Raw genomic sequence first — 11,085 nt, 5'->3', positions numbered from 1 at the left:
AGCTTCCAAGAGAAGTGGTGCAGGCTCCTACCCTGGGGGTCTTTAAGAGGAGGTTAGATGAACACCTTGCTGGGGTCGTTTGACCCCAGTATTCTTTCCTGCCATGGCAGGGGGTTGGACTAGATGATCTGCTCAGGTCCCTTCTGACCCTATGAACTATGAAACTATAAAATACCAGGAATATAATGTGTTAAAATATCCAAATTAGTGCTACTTGGGCTACTTTGGGGAATCATAATTCATGCCTATTTAATTTTTGGAAAGATGCTAAAAGTGTAACGGCGAAAGAAAACATAACTCAGTCAGTTATTGGGTGTTACTACTACATCAAATTCTATTACAAAATAGCATTTTAAACAGGATTCTAGTTCTCCTGGGATGTGCTAAAATGCATTAGCACATTACCAGGCTAGTATGAAACCTCTGGAAATTAGAGGAGTAATTCAGACAATCCTCTTAGCACTATGGTCTAGAGGACAACATTTAGACAGACAGAAAGGACTACAAGACGTATCTTATTATGAAGTTTGCTACTTTCTTTTATGTAGCAACATGGCTGTACTTCCAGAAATGTGGAAGTCCTGGCTCCAACAGTACAGTAAGTCTGAGGGTGCTTCTACACATGCAGGTAAAGACATGATGGGTTCTAACATATGATCCACAAAATTGCACCTCCTACCAGGCCACATGTGCATGGCAGGAGGTGTGACTGTGCGATTGTGAATCAGATCCCATCACAGCTTATTGCTGGTACAGGAGGAGCCTGATCCTGAGCTTCCCCTGCACTGTCAAGAAGCAAGTTCCTTCAGCTGGGAGCTCACTCAGCTGATGGGGCTCCCAGCTGCAGTGGCACCCCTGCAAGGGTAAGGAGGAAAGGAGAGGGGCAGACTTGGGAACAGAGGCTGTATGGGGGAGGAGCTGGGAAGAAGCAGCTGCAGGTGGGAAAATGATGGGGGTGCACAGGTGATGGTGGTTGGGGAGCGGGATGATGACAGGCAACAGCTATGGCTACAGCCCCTACTCCAGGTAGGGGCCGGAGCCCAAGCCACTGCAGTTGCTTGCCTCCTCCCCCTATGTTCATACTCAGTTCTATAGATGAGGAGCTTCCCCTCCCCATCCCCCGTGTCAAATGCAGGGAGCACCTCGTCTTAGAATTGAATAAATACAATAGCACTATTTTGGAGTTGCAGCCAGATAAGTATTACTTAAGTCTTCAAAGTTAAGTGTTTTAGAAACTTTGTGCTGGCACTCAGAGGAGTGAATTCAGCTCAATTCCACTGAAGTTGTATTGTGCTTTTGATTTGGTTTTTAATTAGGTAAGCTGTGGAAGAAAAATAAGCATCAAATTTATAAGGGAATTTTTAAGTCATTGGGAAATTAAACACATGGATTATTTACATGCTTTACAAATTTCAGATTTCAAATTAAAATGGGAGAGGCTGCTATAGCTAGAAAGCAGCTCTTTTTATAGATGATGAGTAGTAAAATCTTATAGTCCTTGTTGCTATACACTTTTGTTCTCTTGGGATCAGGTTGTTCTGGAACTTTTTAGTCAAATCAGAGATTCTAATAGAAACATAATTTCCTAATTCACCCTTCATGAATGCTCAAAACTTGAAATTTTACACTCTTTGTTTGGATTTGGTAAGTTACCTTCTAAGCAACAGGAGTTTGCTGGAAATATTTGTGCTGTTACAACCTGACATTGACATAAAGCTCTTTGATTTACAAGGTTTCCAACTCCCCTACTTTCTCATGTAAATTATATTCAGTTCATTAAAACAGTCTCGGCAAAATTTATGCAGATCTGATAAGGAACAGTCCGAGCTCTGTAGAAGTCTGAGTTCTCAACACCAATGGACCCTTAAAAACAGTTAATGGCCACTTTGAAATCAATGCTGTTTAATGACAGAGCACTCCTCATTCAGACAGCTTAAAGAGAATCGCAGTGAATTTTGCTATAACTTCTAATTATATACCATGGACAAAATCCAGTCCTATCTTGCTCAGGTATTCTAGAAAAAAGAAGGCAGTTCAAAAAGCCCTGCATCTCCACACTGTATCAGGAACACTTTCTCTGGAGCCAGAGAGATTCAAGATCCAGCTCTCTGGCTATTAGTTCAGTTATCTAACCAGTATGTGAAACAATGTTCCTTCGCCCAAATGTTATGGTCAGCTTGTGTAAAACTGTAGTTAGGATTCATGGGCAGACCTAGGATTTTGAAAAGAGGGGGGTGGAGGGGTGCGCGTGCAAATGTTGTAGCATATCATCCCATATAAAACAAAACATATTTCTCCAGGTAAAAAGAAAGTAGAACCTTTTCGAATATGCTAAGGTTGAAGCAAAAAGACATATAACTATTAGAATCAGTTAAAAACATTCTGTAAGGCTCTGAAATAGACCTACATTACCAGGAGCATCTAACAGGCAGCAGAATTGCAGAAGAAAAGTTGGCTTGATTAGTGGAACATTAAGACTATTATAAAGAAGAGAAGGTCATTAACACTTGTGAAATGAAGAGTTTAGAAAGAATTGGGTACATTTTAAGAAGTCATGAAGTCAGTTGGTTCCCTCACTGCTGCCTGAATACAAATGCTGCTGCCACTGCTATGCAGCTGATTTTAAACTTTGGGTGGACCAAGAATCAAAAGCAGGTGCAACCACACCAGTGCACTCCCCCCCCACTCTACTCCCCACCGCAGTTTGCAGGCAATGAAGTAATCTTCCTATTCAAACCATTAGAGTATATAAGAACATTGATCATGTTAATTTACACCACATCAGCAATCAGTAAAACCCTATTAAAGTTTCTCGTTCTTTACTTTAAAAAAAATAAATAAATCTGATGGTTTTGTTCATGGTGCAATTATCCTCTAGGGTAGGGGTCAGCAACCTACAGCCCTAGGAGCTATTGGATCCTTCAGTCTGTGGAGTGGGATTTGGCCATGACGCACCAGAGCTAGGAGGTAAAGAGAAGTGGCAGTGGTGGTGAGAGGCAGAGAAATGGTGGCTGGATCCTAGCATAGCTTTCCTTTAACTCAAGCTTGGTCATTTCACCTGCTGCTGGGAAACGTTGCCAGCCCCTGCACCAATTATTTCCATTTGCTGTCTGTTCCATTATTTTGTGGATTACTGAAGTCAGGTTGACCACAATATTATTGCCCAGATCACTGGCAATGGCAGAATCTTCACTTGAGAATTAATTCTTTGATGTGAAAGATTCATGTCCTTCAGGTTTCAGATGATTCTGCCCATCTCAGGGCTCATGACAAGAGATTGTTTTAAAGACATTTAGAAGTGCTTTGATGCTAATTTTTTCTGCTTTCTTTTTATATGGCATACTCAGTGTGAAATCAGCACTGAAAAGACTAAATAAGCACTTGTGTGCTGATCCTACAAACACCTAGGCAGTAGGCACTCCATTTTATGAAGAGATCCATTGATTAAGGCTACTGCATGAACTTGAAGCATTTATGTCTTTGCAGGTGCCTATGGCACCTGTTCAACAAGGTGATAACTTCCTGTTAGGCAAATAGAAATGGCCAATGTTTAGCTTATCATGACTTAAAGCTCAGGAGGCTTGTCAGTGAGGCCCTAAGGGACCATGACCCCAGGGGGAGGGCAGCTCAAGAAGAGTGGTTGCTTCTCAAGGGAGTGATCCTCAATGCACAAGCTAATTCTATTCCATCTTGGAGGAAAGGCAGCAAGGGGACACAGGAGCCCCCCTGGCTCTCCAGGGATCTAGCAGACCTCCTGAGGCTAAAAAGAAAGGCCAACAGAGGATGGAGGATGGGATTCACTTCCAAGGAGGAATATTTTGCACTGGTCTGGTCCTGCAGGGAGCAAACCAGGAAAGCCAAGGCTGCAACTGAACTCCAACTAGCTTTGAGCAACAAGGACAACAAAAAGTCCTTTTTCAGATATGTGGGGAGCTGCAGGAAAAGCAAGGACAACACTGGACCCCTGCTGAACCAAATGGGGCAACTGACGCCCAGGAAAAAGCCAACCTATTAAATGGGTACTTTGGGTCGGTCTTTCATCAGCCCCATAGGATGCCCATGCCCACTATGGGACAGGGAGGTCTGGGTGAGGGAGATCAATGGAGGTCTGGGTGTCCTCCATCAATGTTGACCTCATAAAGGAACACTTTGAGAGGCTGGATACCTTCAAGTCAGCTGGCCCTGTCAATTTGCACCCCAGGGTACTCAAGGAGCTGGCGAGCATCATAGCTCAGGCTCTGGCATGTATCTTTGAAAACTCCTGGCACTCTGGTGTAGTGCCCAAAGACTGGAAGGAGCCCAATGTGGTGCCAATCTTCAAGAAAGGGAGGAAAGTGGATCTGACAAACTATAGGCCCATCAGCCTGACCTCTATCCTGTTGAAGATCTTAGAAAAGTTTATTAAAGAAACCATCCTTAATGGACTGGCTGACACCAACAGCCTGAGGGATAGCCAGCATGGGCTTGTTGCGGGTAGGTCTTGCTTGACCAATCTCATTTCCTTTTACGACCAGGTGACCTACCAACGGGACAACGAAGAGACTGATGTCATATATCTTGACTTCAAAAAAGCCTTTGATTTGGTATCCCATGATCACCTCTTGGCCAAACTGGCCAATTGTGGCCTTGGGTCCACTAAAATCCACTGGCTGGGAAATTGGCTCCGTGGTCAGACCCAGAGAGTGGTAACTGATAGAAGTTAATTGTCATGGTGTCCTGTGACCAGTGGGGTCCCTTAAGGCTCTGTCCTTGGACACATATTGTTCAACATCTTCATTAATGATGTGGACATTGGAGTCAGAAGCAGACTGGCCAAGTTCGCCGATGACACCAAACTTTGGGGCAAAGCATCTATACCAGAAGACAGGAAGGCAATCCAGGCTGACCTGGACAGGCTCAGCAAATGAGCAGACGCGAACCTGATGGTGTTTAACACTGAAAAATGCAAAGTTCTCCACCTTGGGAAGAAAAACCTGCAGCATCCACGTAGGCTTGGCAGTGCTACACTGGCTAGCACTACAGAAGAAAGAGACTTGGGGTTCATCATTGACCAAAAGATGAACATGAGCCTGCAATGCGATGCTGTGGCTAGTAAAGTGACCAAAATGCTGGCTTGCATGCATAGATGCTTCTCAAGCAAATCCCGGGACGTCATTCTCCCTTGTACTTGGCCTTGGTGAGGCCGCAGCCGGAGTAATGCGTCCAGTTTTGGACCCCATGATTCAAAAAGGATGTGGAGAAGCTTGAGAGAGTCCAGAGAGGAGCCATGCGCATGATCAGATGTTAGGAAAACAGACCTTACGACGACAGGCTGAGAGTCATGGGGCTCTTTAGCTTGGAAAAGCGCAGGCTCAGGGGTGATCTGATGGCCACCTATAAGTTTATCAGGGGTGACCACCAGTATCTGGGGGAATGTTTGTTCACCAGAGTGCCCCAAGGGATGACGAGGTCGAACGGTCATAAACTACTAGAAGACCGTTTCAGGCTGGACATAAGGAAGAATTTCTTTACTGTCTGAGCCCCCAAGGTCTGGAACAGTCTGCCATCGAAGGTGGTTTAAGCACCTACATTGAACATCTTCAAGAGAAAATTGGATGCTTATCTTGCTGAAATCCTATGATGCCAGCTGACTTCCTGCCCTTCGGGCGGGGAGCTGGACTTGATCTTCTGAGGTCCCTTCCAGCCCTGATGTCTATGAAATCTATGACTGAATCCTTCATCTCGGAGAAAACAGCATATGTAGACAGGTGACTTGTTGCAGTGAACTTTCTTGTCTTCTGGGACTGCTTTCTATGAGACATATTGAACAATGCAGAAAAGTTCTGTTTTGGGAGGGGAAGCTTGATAATGCCTTCTTATGCAGACTCGCTAACCAATTTGAATTTACTTAATTAAAAATATTCTCTACTGGGAAGGAATGTGACAATACTATTTATTTACCAACAATGTGTAATTATTCCTCTCAAATCTCCATCCTTGAAGCACACATGGTAAAGAGTACTGTATAAATCAAGGGTAGGCAAAATATGACTCGTGGACTGCATCCAGCCTGCCAGGCCATTCTTTGGCCTGGGGTGCCTCTAAATACTTTAGAAAATGAATATTTATCTGCCCCTGGCTGCCTGTCAAAGATAACAGGAAGCAGGGCAGTAGGACCCAGGGGAGCATCCAGCAGGATGAAGAAGCTGGAGAAGCAAGTTTGGTCTGGCTCTGCCCCGTTTCCAGTTTTCCCCTCCAAGCCCCAGCTGGAAGTCTCTGCCAACAGGGGCTTCTGGCCTGGGGCTGTTCCTGCTTCCCCGCATCAAGGAAAATCCAGATGAGGAGTGGGGGAGGGAGGCAGGGGAGTCCTCAGGATTGGCCGAACCCACTCCTGCAGTCCTGGCATTGCAGCTAAAAACCACGTGGTACTGGTGGGTGGGAATGGAGAAATCGCTGTGGCAGATGGGGAAAGGGGCAGTAAGCAGCACCTGGGGCACAGCAACAGCCAGGCAGGGACATGGTGCCTGTGCTGGTGACCCAGGACCAGCACCGGCAGGGCCCAGAGTGGGGTGGCAGGCACATGGGGCCAGGCTGCCTGGGGCTCTATGGAACCAGGCTGCGCTGCTCTAACAGGGAGAGGAGGGATGCAGCCTGGGTCCATAGAGCCCCTGGCAGCCTCCACCCCACACTCCTGCTGCCCTGCTCTGGGCTGTGCTGGTGCTGGCCCTGGTGCACCAGCGTGGGCCCCGCACTCCCACCCACCCCCACTCATTGCCCCTTCCCCCTGCTCACTGCAGCCATTTCCCCACTCCCTCCCAGACCCGCCGGTCACTCTGCCACCACGTGGTTCCTAGCTGAAGCACCAGGAACACAGGACCAGCTGGGATGAAGAAGGGCAGCACTGGCAGATGGGGTGGCAAGTGGCAGCAAGCAGCAGCAAGGGGCCTATGCCAGTGCCCCTGGGCCAGGAGCAACAGGAGCACAGAGGCTGGGTTTGAGGGAGTGCTGGTGGGGGCTCTATCTGCCATGGGTGGCGGGGCAGGGCAGGCTGTGGGCAAACCCTCCTTCTCCACACTCCACAACCCTCCCCAGCCACCCACCCCTACACACTCCCAGGTCCACACAACACCCAAATCCACCCACAGCCCACACCTATCCACCCCCCCACAAATCACACACCCCCATATCCACCCTCCCACCCACACCCCTCCCACAATATACAAGAGTAAGACTTCATTTTAAGCTATTATATACAATCACCGCTGTGTACACTACACAGCCACATGTCAATTAGGACAGAAATATTTTTTGAAATGAAATTAATTAATTTTGTAGTAAGTTTGATTTTTTATATTATTTGGTATTTTTCTGGTTCAGAAATGACAAAACCCCTTGCTGAAAGGAGTAATTTCAAGGGGAACAAGGAGAGGGACTTCTGGTGGCAAAGGTCAGGGGTTAGGGGGTGGGACTTCCGCTCCCAAGTTGGTGATCAGGGGGCAGGGCATCAGTCAAGGGGAGGGGCTACCCATACAGTCTTCGATGGCTTACCAAAACTTCGAAGTGGCCCTCCGCCTGAAATAATTGCCCGCTCCTGATCTAGATATTTATACGAGGGATGGGAAATTATCTGAGCTCTTTTGGATTGGTTCTCCCTTCAGTGCTCCCAGACTTTGCCATAAATTGAAACTGGCTTTTCTTAAAATTTAACTGTTTGGGTGCAAATATGATATATGAAATAAAAACAATATAATAAATGAGTTCTCAGTTTTGCCTGGGCTGAATCCACATACATCACAACCAAAAGACAGAGTGCTGGCAAACTGTTTCAAAATGATTTGGATACAAATTGAGCAAACCAAATTCAAACTATCATTTTTCTTAAGATGTTTGGAGGGCACCAACCATAGCCATTCCTCATGGTATACAGTTGATAACTTTATTTGATTAAAGCTAAATTCTTGCTACCTTCCAGAAAGAAGGGACAACATTTCAGATGTTTTATTTCCATTCAGAGAAGGCAGCATGGAAGTATTAGCATCAAGACTCTAACAGAGACTCATATTAAGTCCTAGTTTTCCCCATATGGAGGCTAACATATTAAAACTCAGAAAGTTGCCCAGCAACATCAGAACAGCAGAGATACCAATTCAGAAACTACTAAACATAACTCATGAAGAAACATCAATTTCTACGGAACTTTTAGCAATTAGAAGTGGTGCCTATTTTATACAAATTTTTCTTTGTGGGATTAGATGTTTGGAAATCCCACTTAAGTACTAATATTACACCTGCCTAACTTGCAGACAATTTGCTTTTTCAGCTTAACAGAAGACTCTCACTGTTTGGTTATTGGGATGAGCTTGGTCATTGGGGTGGTTGTGATTTCTAACTATTACTAGAAGAAACATCCCTATAACTTGAGTATCAGATAACCACCAACTAACACCAACTTGTTGCTTTTTTGTTATTCATGTACCCTATCAGTACAATCGTTTCTGTAAGTTAATGAGCTGTAAGTTGTTCCTGAAATCTTCAATATTTACTTGTGTTGCTTCCATATTTTCATAACAGTATATTATAATTTCATATACATATATATTTAATGTTTTTAAAATTATTCTATCCACAGCTTTGGATGTATGTACCAAATACAAATAATTGTATATAGCATACAAACTGGACCAACATCCCCAACATAAGCACTCTTCTAATCACCTTAGATTTAGACTCTGGTGAAATCCTAGCCCTACTGAAACCTGAAAACTCGTGTTGGTGCCTAAATGGCCAGGATTCATCTCTAATTCTCCCTAACCCATCCATTCAGCCTGACCCACATTATATCGAATATGCTGTTATTTGTTTATTCATTACAAACTATCAACTAGAACAGTAGCTTTCATGAAATACTGACTATTCCAGCCTGTGTTTTCTTCTTGTGGAAAATGGTTTGAAGGATTAAACTTGAGTGGCAAATAGTTTAACACCTTTTGGAGTTTGTCTGAATAGTAAATCATAGAATCAATGAGTCGGCGGGCCCGGATGACCTTCATCTGTGTGTGCTGAGGGAATTGGCTGGTGTCATTGTGGTGCCATTGGCACAGCTGTTCGAGGACTCCTGGTGCTCGGGCCAAGTCCCTGAGGACTGGAAAAGCGCCAATGTGGTCCCTATTTTCAAGAAGGGGAGGAAGGAAGAGCCTGGCAACTACAGGCCAGTCAGCCTCACTTCTATCCTGGGGAAGGTCTTTGAAAAAATTATCAAGGGCCACATTTGTGAGAGCCTGCAGGGGAAGTGATGTTGGGGGGTAACCAGCATGGGTTCTTGCCAGGCTGATTCTGCCTGACTAACCTGGTCTCTTTCTATGACCAGCTAACAAAGAGCTTAGATGGGAAGGAGGAAGTCGATGTCATTTTTTTGGACTTCCAGAAGGCCTTCAACACAGTGTCCCACCCAATTGTGGTGGGCAAGCTGAGGGACTGCGGCATTGACGAATGCACAGTCACACGGGTGGCAAACTGGCTCCAGGGGCGCACCCAGAGGGTGGTGGTGGTGGACGGATCGATGTTGACCTGGGAGGCTGTGAGCAGCGGAGTCCCCCAGGGCTCGGTCCTTGGGCTGGTGCTGTTCAACATATTAATTAGTGACCTGGACAAGGGTGTGGAGAGCACCCTGTTCAAGTTCGCTGATGACGCCAAGCTGTGGGGTAAAGTGAATCCACCGGCAGGCAGGGACCACATCCAGGCAGACCTGGATAGGTTAGAGAAGTGGGCGGATCTGAACAGGATGTGGCTCAACAAGGACAAGTGCAGGGTGCTGCACCTGGGGAGAGGAAACCAGCATTATGGTTATAGGTTAGGGGCTGACCCTCTCGGCAGCACAGAGGCAGAGAGAGATCTTGGAGTCATGATTGACTCCAGGACGAATACGAGTCCCCAGTGTGATGAAGCAATAGGCAGAGCCAACCGCACCCTGTCTTGCATCAACAGGGATGTCACTAACAGGTCCAGAGAGGTCTTGCTTCCCCTCTATGTGGCGCTGGTCAGGCCGCAGCTGGAGTACTGTGTCCAGTTCCAGGCGCCGCACTTCAAGAGGGATGTGGACAGCATGGAGAGGGTCCAGAGGAGGCCACTCGTATGGTTGGGGGCCTCCGTGGCCAGCCCTATGAGAAGAGGCTGAGGGACCTGAATCTCTTCAGTCTCCGCAAGAGGAGACTGAGGGGGGATCTTGTGGCTGCCTACAACCTTATCAGGAGCCAGCAGCAGGGACTCGGGGAAAGTCTGTTCACCAGGGCCCCCCTTGGAGTCACCAGGAACAATGGCCACAAGCTGAGGGAGGATAGGTTTAGGTTAGATATTAGGAAGAACTACTTCACTGTAAGGGTGGCCAGACCCCGGAATAGTCTTCCCAGAGAGGTGGTGCTCTCACCCTCCCTTGAAATCTTCAAGAGGAGACTGGATAGGCACCTGGTTGGGGTCTTATGACCCCTCCTGCCCCCAGTGCTCCTTCCTGCCCTTGGCAGGGGGTCAGACTCGATGATCTGTCTAGGTCCCTTCCCACTCATTGATTCTATGATTCTACTCTTTGGGTCTGACCCTGTAGCCAGTTGCCTGGCCATCAGACTGTATGATGATCAAGGCATGGTTCCCCAGTATGAGGACGTTATGGGGAAATACGTCAAGGTCTTTCTAGAAATCCAGAAAAATGACATCCATGTCATCTCCCTTGTCCAGGGCACATGTTACCTGGCCATAGAAAGAGATGAGGTTGATCAGGCAAGACCTGCCAGTCACAAAGCCATGTTGGCTGGTCTTCAGATGCTTGCCATCGGTTAGTCAGGTGTTGATGGATCCCTTGACAATTTTATCAAGGATTTTTCCTGGGATGGACATCAGACTGATTGGTCTATAATTCCCCGGGTCATCCCTCCTCCCTTTAGGAGATTGGCCTTTTCTTGGGCATCGGATGCCAGTTGCCCTGTCGGGTCTCGCAGGGGCCCAATGTTATCTTTGTTCTTTTTTCAACTTCCTACGTATCTGAAGGAGTTTTTGTTGTCCTTGATTCCTGTAGCTAGCCTGAGTTTGGTTTGTGCTTTGTCTTTTTTTGACCAC

Source organism: Crocodylus porosus, unplaced genomic scaffold, assembly GCF_001723895.1.
Source record: "Crocodylus porosus isolate Cpor-Errol unplaced genomic scaffold, CroPor_comp1, whole genome shotgun sequence".
NCBI lineage: Eukaryota > Metazoa > Chordata > Crocodylia > Crocodylidae > Crocodylus > Crocodylus porosus.
This window is presented reverse-complemented; position numbering follows the sequence as displayed.